This window comes from Drosophila tropicalis, unplaced genomic scaffold (assembly GCF_018151085.1).
Source record: "Drosophila tropicalis isolate 14030-0801.00 unplaced genomic scaffold, ASM1815108v1 contig_789, whole genome shotgun sequence".
NCBI lineage: Eukaryota > Metazoa > Arthropoda > Insecta > Diptera > Drosophilidae > Drosophila > Drosophila tropicalis.
This window is the reverse complement of record NW_027173277.1, coordinates 1-19,083: the sequence shown is the minus strand read 5'-3', so window position 1 is coordinate 19,083 and position 19,083 is coordinate 1.

The window sequence follows — 19,083 nt, the reverse complement described above, 5'->3', positions numbered from 1 at the left end:
TACAGAAATTTATCTATGCGATGCAATTATTAAAAGGTGCAGCAAAAGTTTTTGTGCGTAGTGAGCGAGGAGTGACTGATTGGATATCATTAAAAAGAATTTTGTTAAGCGAGTTCGGCGCAGAAGTATCAGCAATCGAAGTACATAAATTGTTGCGAAATAGACGTAAACGTCCAAATGAAGATTTTCGTGAGTACCTTTATAGTCTGAGGGAAATAGGCAGTTCCATAAATTTAGATGAAGCTAGTCTTATAGAATATTTCATAGAAGGAATACCTGATTCAAAAGCTAACAAAAGTAACTTGTATCAGGCAAAGACAGTCATTCAGCTGAAGGAACAGATTACAATTTACGAAAAGGTTTACTTTGGTCACCCTCAAGTGGTAAATAGAAATAGAAATCATAATGAGAAGGATGATAAAAAAGCGGAAATATCTAAACAACCGAGAAAATGCTATAAGTGTGGCGAAGTATCTCATTTGATGAGTGAGTGTCCGAAGATTAAGTGCTTTAAATGCGATCAGATAGGGCATAAAGCATCAGTATGCCCGACACGTAAATTAGATACTAAAAAGGAATACAGTAGGGCTAGTACAATGTCAAAAGAAATCAATGTAAAAGGAAAAGCTATTTTCAAAACAATATCATGTGGAAACGTTGAGCTGTCTGCACTCATAGATACAGGATGTGATCTATGTTTAATAAGAGATGATATTATCAGAAAACTTCATGGTATAGAATTAAACAATTAACGAAACCGTTTATTGGGAGTGTGTAAAAGTGAGCTAAATACTATATGTAGTTTTAAAGCGCAGGTGACTATTGATGGTCTTCAATGGCCCTTAACGTTCCACGTTTATAGAAAAGAGGATATTGACTACGAAGTAGTGATTGGAAACAACATTTTAGAATTAGCTAATTTGGTTATCACAAAAGGAAATGCTACTTTTAAGCCTAGAGAAGAAGAAGTGATGCCAAACACAGAAGCGAAAAAACTGTACACAATGAAGAAGTGAAAACTCCGAAGGGTATGTTACAGGAATTTGAGAGTTTGTGTTTATTAGCTGAAGAAGAAAAGAGTGAAATTGATTTGTGCCATTTAACTAAATCGGACATCAAAGAAGTCAAGCAGCTTATTCACAGTTATGTACCACATTCTTCAAAGAAGAGTCCAGTCGAAATCAAAATATTATTAAGTGACGAATGCCCAGTATACGAACGGCCGAGGCGTTTATCTTTCGTTGATAAAGGTATCGTGGACTCAACAGTAGAAAAATGGTTAGCCGAGGGTATCATTCAACCAAGTACATCAGAATATGCGTCTGCTAAAGTTCTTGTTCCAAAAAAGGATGGAGGAAAAAGACTTTGCTTATAGACGTTTGAATGCTAAGATTGTAAGAGAACATTTCCCAATGCCACTTATAGATGATGTAATTGAGAGATTGCAGGGTAATACAGTGTTTACAACCTTGGATCTTGAAAATGGATATTTTCATGTGCCTGTGGAGCCCAACTCAAGGAAGTATACTGCTTTTGTGACACATAGCGGTCAGTTCGAATTTTTGTATGTCCCATTTGGAATTTCGAATTCTCCTCATGTGTTTTCCCGCTACATCTTTGCAACATTTATTGATTTGATTAGAGATGGCACAGTCGTAACATATATGGATGATCTAATTATTCCTTCAAAGGATATTGAAGAAGGAATTTACAAGCTAAAATGTGTGTTAAATAGGGCATCTGAGTTTGGTTTGCGCATTAAATGGCAGAAGTGTCAGTTCTTAAAAGAAAGTATAGAGTTTTTGGGATACATTGTCGAAAAGGGTTCTATAAGGCCTTCTAAAGCAAAAACACAGGCGGTGAAAAATTACCCAAAACCACAGAATTACAAGAGTGTACAAAGGTTTCTTGGGCTAAATTCATATTTTCGTCGTTTCATAGAGTCTTACGCATTGATAGCGAAACCACTGTCAGACTTGTTAAGAAAAGATGCAACGTTTGTGTTCGGTGACGATCATCAAATCGCATTTGAACAGCTAAAGGCAGCCTTGATTAGCGCACCAGTTTTACGATTGTATAACCCAAAGGCAGTAACTGAAGTACACACTGATGCGTCCATGTTTGGTTACGGAGGAGTTCTTCTACAAAAAGATAGCGATGATCAGTTATTCCATCCAGTACAATATCTCAGCCGGAAAACCAAGCCTGCGGAAGAAAAATATCACTCATACGAATTGGAAGTGTTAGCAATAGTGGAGGCGTTGAAGAAGTGGCGCGTATATTTACTAGGAATAGAATTCAAAATCATAACAGATTGCAATGCTTTTGCAATGACAATGAAAAAAAGAGACATTCCAGTAAGAAGTTCGCGTTGGGCTTTATTTCTTCTGTATGTCCTGTATAATGTTAGAGGATTCAATGCACCACAGACTTAAAATAGCTCAAGCTAGTGATGATTGGATTAGGGCAGTGACAGCTGTTTTAGAGCATCAGACTTATGAAGATTTCTTTATAAAAATCTGTGTTTTGTACAAGGATCCCATTAAGGATTTAATTGTAGTCCCATCACTTATGGAAGAGGAATTAATTAAGATTGCACATAGAAAGGGTCATTTTTCGGCCAAAAGAACTCAAGAGGAAGTTGAGAGAAAGTTTTACATACCGAAGTTGTTCCACAAGGCCTCTGAGATTGTAAAAAATTGTATCGAATGCATTGTTTCGGAAGGTAAAGCAGGCAAGAAAGAAGGTTTCTTAGCTCCAATAAATAAAGAAGTTAAATCTTTAGGGACTTATCATGTTGATCATGTAGGACCTATGGATCCGACAGCGAAGAGTTATAACTATCTATTTGTAGTTGTCGACGCGTTTTCGAAATTTGTGTGGCTCTATCCAACAAAAAATACGGCATCAGAAGCGGTAGTAGATAGACTCAGGCGTCAAGCATCAGTTTTTGGAAATCCAGGGCGTATTATATCAGATAGAGGTGCAGCATTTGTTTCTCACCAGTTCGGAGATTATTGTAAAGAGCAAAACATTCAGCATTTAATGATAGCTACCGGAGTACCTAGGGGAAATGGTCAAGTTGAACGTAGAAGCACAAAAGTGTCGCCATTTAAATTATTAACCGGGGTTGAGATGAGGACTAATAGTTTCCCTGAGTTACAAGAACTTTTGGAAGAGGAAGCCATAGAAGAGCTAGAAATTGAACGCACTAACGTTCGTCAGGAAGCTCAGCATAATATTGAGAGAATCCAAGAGGAGAATCGTAAAAGTTATAACAAAAAACGCAAAAAGGTAGTTGAGTATAAAATCGATGATTTGATAGCAATTAAACGAACGCAATATGGTTCAGGATTAAAAATTAAGGCTAAATATTTTAGACCATATAGGGTGGTGAAAGTTAAGTCTCATGGACGCTATGACGTAGAAAAGGTAGGAGATCACGAAGGTCCTGGGAGAACCTCAACCGTCGCAGAGTATATGAAGTCGTGGAATAGTCAAGTGAATTCATCAGACGATTCAACATTCGAGGCGAATGATAAGTCAGTCCGGCCGAATGTGGGAATGGGTCGAGAGACGAGAAGTGGTCGATTGTACTGAACCAGTTCAATTTAAATTATTTTAAATTATGCACCTTTAAAGTTTATCAACGATAAAAGAGAAAAGAGTTTTATGGCGTCAAGTTGTGTCGACCGGTTGTGTTCCTCGTGGCTGCTCGAATAAGAAGAGTGTAGTTATGTGGTAATTAAAAGATAAATGTATAAAAAAATAATGTTGAATATGTAGTGCCCAGTTTCTGCCGTTAGTTTTATTTTTGAAAATTAAGACGTTAATTTGAATTTCAGTAAGGGTTGGGTAAGTGCGTCGATAATAATGATCAGCTGAGCTTAGAAGTTCGATAGTTCTACAAGTGCAACCCTAGCGAATAGGTATCATGCGCGATCGCATGCATTGGTCACACTCTTTTCTGACGAACTTCCGCCCTGGCTAGACGCCTTAACCACGCCGCTCCTCAAGAAAAATATATAAATTTAAATCTGAAATTTTCTCGGCCATCAAGCCTAATGATTAACTTTATACTAATTTGGAGCATCAAGGACAACTATTATTATAAAGTTTTGTGAATCTTATTATCGTAAGTTATATTTTTTGTGGATATTTGAATCATTGTAAATTTCTAACAAGTTCGTTTGAAAATTAGCCATAATTGATTTGTATTTTGGAAACCTGGAAAAAGGAATCACAGTTGGAATTCTGTAAATTTGCAAAAGATACTTTTCTGTTGAGACACCGCTCAAAAGCTGCACACCGTGAAGGGCACAGAGACTTTTTAAGGAAGTTAATTAACTTGGAATAGTCGCCCGAATCGGATACGGGCAGAAAAAGTTTTTTCGTTGCGGATTGAGAGTCCCGTGGACCGAATTTGTTGCATAGGAATGCCAGTCGCTTGATTTAACCTAATATTTTATTCCTAAGCATCATCCAGCGGACGACGAAGGCCTTCGACGGACCGGACGGATGGGTAAGTTCTAAACCATAAATCATGATCGATCTGGTATTTTCCTGTTTGTTTTATGCAAAAAGAAAGAGAGTTCATTGTCAATTAATCTGCAAATAAGAAAAACCATCTCGAGTACAGTAAAGTTAAAAAGTATTGGAAGTATTGAAAAGAAAAGGAAATTGTCAATCCTTGTGTTAAACTTAAATCGCTATCGATAATCGCCTTTGACTGTGTGAGCAGAGTCGCCATTTATATTTGAAATCATAATTTAAATTGAATATTTACAAATTTCAATTGTCATTTTTATTTTGAATATCTATAATTTTATATACATATATCCACCTTACAATTAAGATTCAACAAAACAAAACATATTATTCCCAATTTGGCTTTTGGATGCCTGAAATGATCCAAATATTTAATTTGAGTATCGTTTATTATAATAATCATCATTTTAGTTTAGTTTACTCGGATTATGTTTCCGACTTATCGAAGAATTTTAGTATTCCGTAACCCTCGTGAATAAATATCGTTTATAATGTTTGAGTAAAGAGTGCGTAATCTTCCTTGTGGCGAAATGTGAGCGGTGAGCTGTTTATATTGGGATTTTCCAGAATCTTGCGATATGAAAATCATTGGTTGGGTGGGTTAAGACGCGAAGCTACAATAACATCTTAGTAGCTTCCCTATTCGTGCGATACTAATATCCCTTTTTTTTTCTATCTCTTAGTTCATTTCTTTCAATAGAGTAATTGTGTAATATTAGTGCAACAGGGACTTTGTTTTATTTTATGTAATACAAGTGTGTTGAGAACATGTTGGTCCAAAGAACCCCCCCAAAGACTGTTTGCTAGCCGACAGCCAGAAGTCCCAACCGGATCCAAACTTCTCAATACATTAAGCCCGTATGTGTTGGCTTCGGCCTGATTTGTGGTGCTCTTGCCTATCGTAACATCTGATGTACAGGGACTGCAAGAGAGAGGCCACCTATTTAGGCCGAACCCGACCTCCTCTTTGATCAAGATAGATTTATTTTTTTTTGACTAAGAGGGATGTACATGATCTGGAATTATTTCCGGTTGTGTACATTACATAATTTTGGCGCCCAACGTGGGGCCTTGTTAGACTTGTTACAGTATTTCGGTTCAACCGTGTTTCTCTATAGGATTCAGGCTGAGCTGAGTTGTTCAAGAATTTCAGGTTCCTTTTTTCCTTCTCCTACTTCTTATTCTATCTCTTAATGAAATCCCTAGTCTTTTTATCTATTCCTTTGCTATCAAATTTTTATTTTCTTTTCATTTCGCTTTCTTTTTGTATTCATGGATGGTTGTTTGAGTAACTTATTTATTAGGAATGCAGATATTTGGAGAATACGAGTTCTGACCAGTGATGAGGAGCTTTAACATGAATTTGTGAATATATTTAGAAACATATACAAACTCTACAATATAATGACAGACGTATATTATAGGCTGTGTTTTTTTTATTGGAATTCGTCAATTTGATTGTTTCGAATTTACGACCAGTAAGGCATATTAAGCTTGTGATGTCGGCGTTGGCATTGTAGTTTATTGATTTTGTCCATTTCTTTTTAAAAACAATAGAACAAATATTTCATCATATACTATTGAATTGACTGCCTGATCATCTGGAACTGCAGATATTTGGCGAGGTCCGAATTCTGACCGATGAAACAAAGCTAGTTCAGTTTAGGAGTTCGTTGAGATCAGTCTTTTCGTTTTGGATTTGATATAGATGATTAGGTCTACGACGACAAGATTTTTCTATCCCTTCACAAAAATTTCTTGAGATTGAACTATCGATTAGTTCATTTCTCCCTCGATATTAGTATAGCACCTATAATTTTGCTCACCCTCACTTTCAAAACAAGGAAGATAATAATTATATGTTTAAATATATTAAAACAAATTAAATAAACTATGTAAAGTAATTTTTTTGTGGAAAAATAATCAAAATGCCAGTAATTCGAAGTAATGAAGAATTGAGTGTGCTACCAGAAGCAGAATGCACAATTTGTTCAAAAGTAATTTTTGAAACAGAAGAGCTTAGGATTACTAAATGTAATCATATTTTTTCACCAAGAGTGTATAGAAAGTTATATACAAGAACATCAGGAATGTCATTGCTGTAAGAAAGTATGCCACCAGAAAGATTTAGTCCAGTTCATAATGTCTGAGCAAGCGGAGGGTCACATAGATAATAGAAACAAGAAGACCCATAATACTAGAGCTCACTCACAGTCAAATAATGTAGCATCTCCGGCTTGTCCATTAAAATCAGGAGCTAGGGGAAGAAAACCAAAAGCTTCAACGGCACGTAAACAGGAGAACGCGAATCAACACAACCAGCGATCAGCTCGGTCGCAGCAACAATCAACTTCAGGCAGAGCAGCTGAGGTAAATGTGAATGCAATTTTTGAGAGAATGGAATATTTAATTGATCAGAGACTAGGAAATTTGAATTTAAATAATTCAGTTGGACAATCTAGTAACCACGATCAGCATCGCGCTCTGACGCCAAGATCGAATTCAACATCTCACCATTACATTAATCCTGGAAAAGCTGCCCAACTAGTACAAAGTTGGAGTATTAAATTTGATGCGTCTCCTAAAGGTCCTACAGTTTCAGAATTTCTTTACAGAATAAAAGCGTTAACTGTAGATAACTTTCAGAGTGATTTTACACCGGTGTGCAGAAATTTGCACCTATTATTAACCGGAAGAACCAAGGAATGGTATTGGCGCTATCGAAAAGACCATGACGAAGTTATTTGGGAAGAATTCTGTCTGGATTTGAAACAGGAATATGACGATTTTAAGGATGATGATTTGATTCTTGAAGAAATCCGCAACCGAAAACAGAGGATTGGTGAAGCATTTGATGTTTACTACGAAGACGTAATGATTTTGGTATCGAGATTGACAATACCTATGGAGGAAAAACGACTCGTTCATCAGCTACAAAGAAACCATATTTCTGAAGTACGAGAAGCGTTATTATACGTTCCCATAGGATCCGTTTTATAAACTTCGCCAATTGGTGCACCGCCGAGAGCAATTTCTCCGTGAAGAATCAGGAAAACGCATCACAAAATATACAATACAGCCCGAGGAGGAAGATATTCAACCTGAGCTAAATGCAATTCACGTCAAGGAAAAGAAATACATTTGTTGGAATTGTGACATCGAAGGACACAGATGGGACATGTGCTTAGAAGAGCGCCGCATTTTCTGCTACGGATGTGGAAAGAAAAATGTTTATAAACCACAATGCGATGTATGTCTAGCTCGTTCGAAAAACTCCGATCAGGGCCTATCATTCCGTCGCAATCGAATGGACCCTCAGTAGATGATAGCAATAATACAGCGACGAAGAACAAAACACCAGATTTGACAGATAATAACGAAACGAATCGGCGAGAAAATAAAATACAGCCATATCCCAGACTACCATACCATCAACGTCTGCAAAACTATTTAGCGATTCGAGACAAAAATCTTTGCACAGGAAGTTGCAACTTCCCCGTTCATTAGAAGTCGCTCGAGCGAACGTATGCGTCGCTTTTGGAAGAAAGTAAAAGATGCCCAAAAACTAATAATATCGTCTATGATCAATGAAGCCGCAGATGGCCGTTTCTACGCTTCAGTTAAATTTCTCGAATTTTCTGAGCTTGGTCTATTGGATACTGGAGCCAATATCAGTTGCATCGGATCAGATTTAGCAGCAAAAGACTGGACGAAATACCCTGGATTTTCAACTATTATATCAAGTGTGGCCACAGCTGATGGGAAAAGACATCCAGTTACCGGTATAGTAAGAACAGAGGTGCAATATGAAAGCAAGCAAAAACCTCTTTCTCTTTTTATTATCCCGTCATTAGCAAAACGACTTATTTTGGGAATCGATTTCTGGAAATCTTTTGAGTTATGTACAGAATTTTCATTTCGTTGTAAGACTCCCACATTAGACAAAAAATATTCACTCGGTTGATGACGAAAAGAAATGTGTATTAACACCAGAGCAGGAGAAAAGATTAAGTGATGTTATTCAATTGTTTCCGGATTTTAAACAACAAGGATTAGGTCGAACTCCACTTATTGTACATGACATAGAGATCAAAGAAGCAACTCCAATCAAGCAACGCTTCTATCCTGTGTCGCCAGCGGTTGAAAAGTTGATGTATAAAGAAATCGACCGAATGTTAGAAATGGGAGTGATCGAGAGAGCCAATAGTCCTTGAAGTTCTCCTATGCGTATGGTGGTAAAACCCGGAAAAGTACGATTATGTTTGGATGCACGAAAAATAAATGAAGTCACAAAAAAGGATGCATACCCTCTGCAAAGCATAGATGGAATTTTCGCGCGACTGCCAAAGGCCAATTTTATAACAAAAATCGATTTGAAAGATGCCTACTGGCAAATTGCTCTTTCAGAAAAATCCAAACCCATAACAGCTTTCACGATACCCGGCCGCCCCCTTTACCAATTCACCGTAATGCCGTTCGGATTATGCAACGCTTCGCAAACCATGGCGCGTTTGATAGACGATCTAATCCCAGCAGATCTGAAATATTGCGTGTTCGGATACCTAGACGATCTCTGCGTTGTTTCAGAAGACTTTGATACTCACTTGGAGATTCTGATTCGTATGTCTCAGCAATTTAGAAAGGCAAATCTAACGTTAAATATAGAAAAGACCAAGTTTTGTGTTACAGAAGTACCATATCTGGGCTATATTATAGGAAGAGGAGGAATTTCAACAGACCCTGCCAAAATAGAAGCAATAAAAAATTGGCCGGTTCCGAAAAACTATAAAACAGACCAGAGGTTTCTTGGGTGTTGTTGGTTGGTATCGTAGATTCATTGATAATTTGTCTGACATTACATTTCCGATTACCCAATTGCTAACCAAGAAAAAGAAATTTTTATGGACACAAGAAGCTCAAGTTGCCTTCGAAGAACTTAAGGAAAAGTTAACCTCGGCACCGATCTTGATCAATCCAGACTTTAACAAGAAATTCTACGTGCATTGTGATGCAAGCAACTACGGCATTGGCGCAATGTTGGTACAATTGGACGAAGAAGGAGCTGAGAAACCTATAGCGTTTATGTCGAAGAAGTTAACGACAGCTCAACGAAATTATAGCGTGACAGAACGCGAGTGCTTGGCTGCTTTGGAGGCAATAGAAAAATTCCGCTGTTATCTTGAACTACAAGAATTCGAAGTTATAACCGATCACGCCAGTTTAGTTTGGTTAATGCGACAATCGGATTTGAAAGGAAGACTTGCGAGATGGGCGATGAAGCTGCAAGGGTACAAGTTTGAAGTAAGTCACCGAAGAGGTCAAGATAATGTAGTACCAGACGCATTGTCCAGAATGTTTTCGGAAGATTTGTGTGCTTTGGAAGAACTCCGCCCCTTAGTCGATTTGAACTCACCTAGTTTCAATGACGACGGATATCAACAACTGAGAGAGAAAATTGAAAAAGAACAAGACAGATATCCGGATTTGAAAATAATGGATCAGTTTGTATATATACGCACGGAACATGATGATGGAACAGAGTTCAGCCAAATCAATATTTGGAAACTATGGATTCCACAAAGTTTATCAAAGGAAGTTATCAAAAGAGCGCATGAAGATAAAATATCTGCACATGGCGGGATGGCAAAAACTTTGGAGCTCATACGTCGGACATTCTATTGGCCTGGCATGGTGATACAATTCCGTGATTATATCCGGAATTGCGAGACGTGTAAGTCAACGAAAGCACCCAATCAAATCCTAAAGCCACCGATGGGTAAAGCTGTAGTATCAGAGAGACCTTTTCAGCCATTATATATTAATCTCTTGGGACCATATCCGAGAAGCAAACGTGGGCATATCGGACTTCTGATAGTGGTTGATCATTTATCTAAGTATCATTGGCTTCAACCCCTTAAAGTATTTAAGAGCAATGTGATTCAAGAGTATCTGCAAGATAATATATTCTTTCGATATAGAGTTCCCGAGATATTGGTTAGCGACAATGGTTCACAATTCAAGGCAAGCGAATTTAATGCATGGTTAACGACATTGGGCATAAAACATGTGTATACAGCAATTTATTCCCCACAGTCGAATGCCTCTGAGATCTATCATTGCAGCAATCCGCGCCTACCTCAAAGAGGACCAGCGCGAATGGGATCTACATATACCCGCTATAAGCTGTGCACTAAGGAATTCGTATCATCAGAGTATAGGATGCTCTCCTTTCCATGCTTTGTTTGGCTTTGACATGGCCACACATGGTTCCCAATACACTCTTCTCGAAAGGATAAATATGCTAAATGAACCGAATAACGTATTACGAAAGGACGATCAGTTAGCACTACGGCGTAATTTACTCAAGAAAAAAATAGCAAAAACAGCGGAGCACAATGCAAAGGTATATAACCTGAGAACCAAGGAGGTTAATTTCAAGGTTGGACACGAAGTCTTTAGACGTAATTTTGGTCAAAGCAACTTTCAAAAATGTTTTAATGCCAAATTGAACTTGCTATGGTTAAAATCTCGAGTAAGAGAGAAATTAGGAAACTGTTATTACGTGTTGGAAGATTTGAATGGCAAACTGCTAGGAACTTATCATGCTAAGGACATTAGGCAGTAACTGTCTTTTTCAGGTTAATACTCCGAAGCAAGCTCTAGTATTATCCTGTGGTTGTAGTGCCCAGTTTCTGCCGTTAGTTTTATTTTTGAAAATTAAGACGTTATCAAGCCTAATGATTAACTTTATACTAATTTGGAGCATCAAGGACAACTATTATTATAAAGTCTTGTGAATCTTATTATCGTAAGTTATATTTTTTGTGGATATTTGAATCATTGTAAATTTCTAACAAGTTCGTTTGAAAATTAACCATAATTGATTTGTATTTTGGAAACCTGGAAAAAGGAATCACAGTTGGAATTCTGTAATTTTGCAAAAGATATTTTTCTGTTGAGACACCGCTCAAAAGCTGCACACCGTGAAGGGCACAGAGACTTTTTAAGGAAGTTAATTAACTTGGAATAGTCGCCCGAATCGGATACGGGCAGAGAAAGTTTTTTCGTTGCGGATTGAGAGTCCCGTGGACCGAATTTGTTGCATAGGAATGCCAGTCGCTTGATTTAACCTAATATTTTATTCCTAAGCATCATCCAGCGGACGACGAACCGGACGGATGGGTAAGTCCTAAGTTCTAAACCATAAATCATGATCGATCTGGTATTTCCCTGTTTTTTTTTATGCCAAAAGAAAGAGAGTTCATTGTCAATTAATCTGCAAATAAGAAAAACCATCTCGAGTACAGTAAAGTTAAAAAAGTATTGGAAGTATTGAAAAGAAAAGGAAATTGTCAATCCTTGTGTTAAACCTAAATCGCTATCGATAATCGCCTTTGACTGTGTGAGCAGAGTCGCCATTTATATTTGAAATCATAATTTAAATTGAATATTTACAAATTTCAATTGTCATTTTTATTTTGAATATCTATAATGTTATATACATATATCCACCTTACAATTAAGATTCAACAAAACAAAACATATTATTCCCAATTTGGCTTTTGGATGCCTGAAATGTGCGTAATCTTCCTTGTGGCGAAATGTGAGCGGTGAGCTGTTTATATTGGGATTTTCCAGAATCTTGCGATATGAAAATCATTGGTTGGGTGGGTTAAGACGCGAAGCTACAATAACATCTTAGTAGCTTCCCTATTCGTGCGATACTAATATCCCTTTTTTTTTCTATCTCTTAGTTCATTTCTTTCAATTGAGTAATTGTGTAATATTAGTGCAACAGGGACTTTGTTTTATTTTATGTAATACGGGTGTGTTGAGAACATGTTGGTCCAAAGAACCTCCCCAAAGACTGTTTGCTAGCCGACAGCCAGAAGTCCCAACCGGATCCAAACTTCTCAATACATTAAGCCCGTATGTGTTGGCTTCGGCCTGATTTGTGGTGCTCTTGCCTATCGTAACATCTGATGTACAGAGACTGCAAGAGAGAGGCCACCTATTTAGGCCGAACCCGACCTCCTCTTTGATCAAGATAGATTTATTTTTTATACCATACACCCATAGGGTGAAATGGTATATTAAAGTCGCCAAAATGTATGTAACAGGCAGAAGAAAGCTTCTCCGACCCTATAAAGTATATATATTCTTGATCAGGATGAACAGCCGAGTCGATCTAGCCATGTCCGTCTGTCCGTCCGTCCGTCCGTATGAACACGCAGATCTCGGAGACTATAAGAGCTAGAGCCACCAAATTTGGTATGTATACTCGTGTAGTATGCACATGTTCAGAGTTAATTGGAATTTCGGCCAGGCCCCCTTACGCCCCCAGAAATCACATAAAACTGTTTTTCTTAAAAAGTATGACAGCTAGAGACATCAAATTTAGTTTGTATACCCGATTAGTTAGTGCGCAGAAATAAATTGTTCAAACTTTTTGCCACGCCCCCTTACGCCCCCAGGAATCACACAAAACTGTTTTTCTTAAAAAGTATAATAGCTAGAGACATCAAATTTGGTTTATATGCTCGGTTAGTTAGCGCGCAGAAACTAATTGTTTAAAATTTTTGCCACGCTCCCTTCCGCCCCCGGAATTTACATAAAAGTGATTTCCTTAAAAACTATGATAGCTACCGACATCAAATTTAGTATGTAGACTAGCTTAATAGACGCGCAGATATTGGCTATTTAAACATTTTGCCACGCCCACTTCCGCCCCCGCAAATTAAACAAAACTGATTTTATCAAAAACTAACAAAGCTAAAGTCACCAAATTTAGTATGTATACTGGCATAGTATGCGCGGAGAATTTAGATATTTTCACATTTTGCCACGCCCACTTCCGCCTTCATAATTAAGAAAAAAACGATTTCCTCCTTTAGTTTTTTGACTATCGCATTTAAATTTGGCAGACTAATTTATCTTATCTATTTCTACAAAACTACCAAATTTTATTGAAATCGGACTAGAAACATGTAAAATATGCGTATGAACGTATTTTACTACGCGGTCCACATGGCCAGAATTGGCCGTTGGCTAGTGGCGGCGCTAGAGTGCTCGTGTGTTTGTAGAGTGAGCGAGATAGCACAAAGTATAAGACATTGAAAAACAATTTAATAGACATACATTTGGTCTTCGAAATTTGAAATATTTGTTTCACCTGGTGTATGGTATACCCAAGTCGACGAGTCGACTTACTTGCTTCATTTTGTTTTTGACTAAGAGGGGATGTACATGATCTGGAATTATTTCCGGTTGTGTACATTACAAATAAAACTGATTGATTGTGAGTAAAAACGGCCTAGAAATTCGGGAGGAAAAAGTGGGATTGCGCTAACAGTCCCACATATATATATCATTACATTCGACAAGCAATACTGATCAAGAGGTATCTAAACAGGTTAAGTCCGCCCATGATACTGTGATAAATAAACTAAAGAAGGCCCAAAATAATAAAACGATTTGTTACAAGTAATTAAAACGCGCCGGAATTTAATTTTAACCTAGTTTCAAACACAATGATTTATTTACAGGCAAGTATTCACCCACGATATGTTTCGGGCTAAAGTAAAACTGGAGTTAAAAGTGCGGGTGGTCGGCGTAACCGTATTCGCTTTTGGAAAAACATTTCTACCACTCCCTCCCTGCTGTTCACTCAGTGGCGTGAATACTAATGATGACAAATCAAGGCAACATGAAATCGCTTCGAAGTGGTTAATGAAAGGATTAAGCCACACTGATGGAAGATAACTAACTTAGATTTCATATATTATCTTAATATCAATGTAAAAATCCTCTTTGAACCGAGTTGAGATCTTAACTATGTTTTATGCACAAGAGTCTATGGATTCCAAAAATTATTAAGTTTTCTCCAAAATTAACAGTTGTGTAGAGCAATGCTTATAACAAACAACATTTTAGAATAAACTAACTTTTAAGTGTGACTACATCAGCTACTTATTTTTGCACGTCCGCACACTGTAACGTGAAGCTATACACTGATTTGTCCCTAATAAATGCCTGTATAAATGAGCGTAGTTGTCGGTATCTACCTTATTACTAAGTCTTATATTTGTCAGGGTATTTTTTATCTGCAGCATTTCGAAAGTGAACCGTTTGCTGTAATGTTTTTCTTTATCTACCATGTTTGCTGCAGTAAAATGGAAGGTGAATGTCCACTGGCCGCACAGTGCCATAAGTGCCGCTTTTTGTATATTGAAGTGTACCTATATAATTTTCTTCAGTTTTCTGCATTATTCCCGTTGCATGGTATTTTATAAACTACATTGCTCTTGTCCATTGTATACATCTTGCTTTTTGTCCTGTTGAATATACTCCGTAACGTGTTGTTGGGTTTTGTGTGTTATACAGTGTTGTAGCGATCCGAGTTTGCTAGTCTTTCCGACAGTTGTGGGACGCATGTGACAGACATAACGCGTTTTGTTATGGGTTCTCTATTTGTTTTCTTACTGTGAGTTATTAGTAACGTCCTTATCCTTTAAAATTTGTCTTATTTCTACCTCTGTTTTTTTTGAAAAATGGTCCGATACGTTGAGCATCCGTTGTATACAACCTCTTGCTGTATTCATTATCAGCGACTTCGGATGTTTTGAGTTGAAGTTGATGATTCGTTCTGATGCTGTTGGTTTTTTTTTTACCATTTTAATTGCAGCTCGTTTCCTCGTCTGTGTATTGATGAATCTAGATATTGGCTTTTCCGGAAAAAGGTCAACCACAGGACCCAAACATAAAGTACCAAATATCCGTATTTTTTTCATTATATTTTATTAAGAAATGTTCCAAATGTACAGTTTTGAATAGTAGTAGTGAAAAAAAGTACAAATGTACAAAATATTTGTAAGAAAAGTTGAGTTTGTGTTTTTAGTAAACTTGTTAAATTTTAAAGATATTACTCTTTTTAATTATTTACGGCATTAGAGGTTCTGTTACCGTAAATGTTCTGCTCTTAAATGAAACTTAGATACGTGAACTAACCGTAAAAAAATATAAAGAGAGCCGTTGGAGTACGATTTTACCTTAATTTCGCTTATTTGTCAAGTCTTTTTTGTCGTGTGAGTTACCGAAAAACAGTAAAAAGTTTTCTTAGCACATACATTTTTCCAGAAACAATCATATAAACAAATTGGATCATCTGCTCCATCACATGGATCAATTTGGGTTATAGTGTGCACGTGGCGAATCAGGCACTTGTCTCTGCAGATCCCATAATCTAGAAAGTCCGGTAGGCACTGGGCACTGTTTTAAACAAAAATTTAAAATTATTTGAAATTCCGAAATTACTTTTTCAGCGTTATTTCAAAACTCATCTTTAATATAAAAAAATATATTCCACAACATAAAAATATATACATCAACTTCTCAACTAATCGCAAAATTCAAATGGTATCCTCCAGAAGCTATATTTCAAACGATAAGAGCGTTCTTTGATCGCATCGGCACCCTCCGCATCCGTCCAGATCTCGACCTGTTCATTAATGCAAATATCCCATTTCTCTGTCGAAATATTACAGTTCTGGCTTTCTAGGAGCTTAAAAACGCTTCTATAATCCTGTAAACTGCCGAAGAAATCTTCAAGATGGAAATAATTCTTCGCACAATCTGAAGAGACCACCAGCACAAACGGCCTGTTTTCTGGCAATATATCCATGTATGGCGGCCGCAGTCCATTTTCCTCCATTTCCAGGTCCGATTCGGATTCGACTGGTTTAGTCCTGGACTTAATCCCGCAGCCTCCCATACCACAAGCCTCTATCATGGCTCCATCGGATGACGTGCTTGGAATACTCTCCTCACTAAATTCGACATCATTTTTGAACCTATTTTCAATAGACAGAATATTCAGTTATATCTAATTCGGATTTTTTATTCCTTGCGCTTACTTCTTAGAAGGCATAGGATTTTCGCGTGTATTGCCCTTTCGCTTTAGACCGCGTTTGCAATATTATGTGGAATCGCTGCTAGACCCAGAGCAAAGATAAATGACTGAAGAATCCGACACCTGGTTATCGACTAACGGAACCGCAACATCCTCTGCTTTAAGAGAAAATAGTATTAAGCCCACCATATTGTTTCCGTTATAGCATGACAACACCGGCTTGCTGCGTTTCTTGTTGCCTAGACCAGCTACTTCTGTAACGAGATCGGATTCCGCTAACGTAACACCTGATGCGGATATCTTCAACATTTCCGATTGCACTTTTAGATGCCGTTCAAGTTCTGACTTCAGGTCATATATCGTAGCTGAGATCGGCAGCTGCATAGCCAATTGCTGAAAAGGAACACTTAGACATGATTATGAAAAGTTATATCCTTACGATCACCAACCTTCCCGGATTCCATGATTAACTTAACAGTCAACATTTTTTCACTTTTTTTACTTTTCAGTTTTCACTTTTTAGATTACAGGGATAGGGATAACATTTTAATTAAAGTTACAAAGAATAAGAAGCAATTGGTGCATAAAGATAGGTTAAAAATTTTAATCAATTAATACACATAAAACAAAAAAAAAAAAAAAAATAATAAAACAAAACAAATAAATTATCTACATTTAATGACACTATACATATTTACAAAAATACTTTTACCACATATATCATTAAACAAACAATTTTTTTTTAATAATACATAAATAAATTTCCATATAATAAAAATTAGCAAATAACTCCATATAATTACGTTATTTTTTTTAAAGATGGAGGTTGTGGCATGTTCTAGAATAACATAGTAATAACATTACAAACATATTGTAGCAACTAGTTACAATATTTATGTGCGCAACATTCAAGTGCATTTGCCTCTTTAGTAACATGACCACCCATGAGTGCATGGTGCTGGACAATTGCTGTGTCGGCATATATAACACGCGCGGCCGCTCTGGCCGAATATGCAATATGATATATCCTCACTCTCCCCGCTGCGGCGGCATATACACATACATACCCTTATGTAAACATTTATACATTTATACATAAATATGTTTATACATAAGCATACCGTTCCTCTGCCTGCATTGCTAGCAAAGCAGCTACGCGGTCTTAGCTTTAATTAACAAATGTATCAGAATCAAGAATCATTGAATAAACTGAGCTCAAATGCAAAAGACATATTTGTGTCCCATATAAATATTCAAACTTAATATAATCTTGGATGATTATCCTACAATTGTTTGGGTTTTTTTTTAACATATTTTAAAAATGCCATAAATAAACATAATCGTAATGTAGAACTACAAATAACCAAGGACAACTCCTGTAGATTCAGTAAAGAAATGCTGAAATGGCAAACCGTTTTGCCAAATTATAATGTAAAGCGCACACACACAAAAAACACACATACATATATAGATATGTAAATTAAACACTTCCTTCACTCACGGTATAAAAAAATATAATTTTTATTTAAAGTCACTTTACAATTACAACTAATGATAACTGAAAGATTCTGACTGAGTGAATTCCGCGGAGCTAAAGCGAAGTTTTACCGGATGGTTTCGACTAAGGCTTAAGACTGATTTTCTATGATTTGATTATGTTGGATAAAGGCTTGGATAATTGACGTCGTCGCAGGCGGCGGCGTTGGCTGAGTCCAATAGTCCACTAAGAGCGTGGGACCATTCTTTGTTTACACAAGTGTTCAGGACCATTCTTTGTTTATTGCCGAAATTTGTGGGGTGATTCTGGGTATCAGGTTTGTTGTTTATCCTAACGATCGGACTGTTGCTGGGGATAGGCGATCATGCGACAAATTGGCATCTGACGATTGAGTGGGGTGACTTGTTGTTTATCCTAGCTATCGGACTGTTATTTGAGACAGGCGATCATGCGACAAATGGGCATGTGACGACTGGGTGGGGTTGACCAATGGGAATTGCTTGTGATGATGAAATAGGATCGGCCAATGGGCATGTGTTGACGGACTTGGGTTTTTATGGTATAAGTACTTGACTCCTTGTTATGATAGAAGTGCTTAACTCCTCCCCTTTAAGTGCGGACGTCCTCGGTCGCAACAACATATTGAACTGGTGCGATTGAGACTTCCATTGGTGGACCATGGTTGCCTGTTTCGTAGCTGCAGAATTTTTTGATGATGTAATATGTTATCACTGCGGCTGCCAGAAGGGTTAGAATAATCCAGCTTGACGAAGACATAATCAAGTTGTTTCTTTGGATTCTCTCCAGATTATTAGTATTATTGATGTGTAGTTCCTTGATCATTTCCAGAGATAACCTTTCACCTCTTTGCTGCTTATCTGATAGTAATTGCAACAGCGGCGGTTGAACCTCGACTTCAAAGCGTGTCTTCACAATATACCAGGAGTCTTCTATGACGACTGTCGCGTTTTCCGCTTCGAATTATGAAGGTGCCTTCTAGGGTAATATTTTCTCCATTGATGTTGATGTCTTCTTGAAATTGGTTCAGCAGCAAGGTACCGGGCATTATTTCCGAATGGGATTTTACGTGCTGGTTGTTGATGACCTTACATTGTGGATTCCTTCTTTG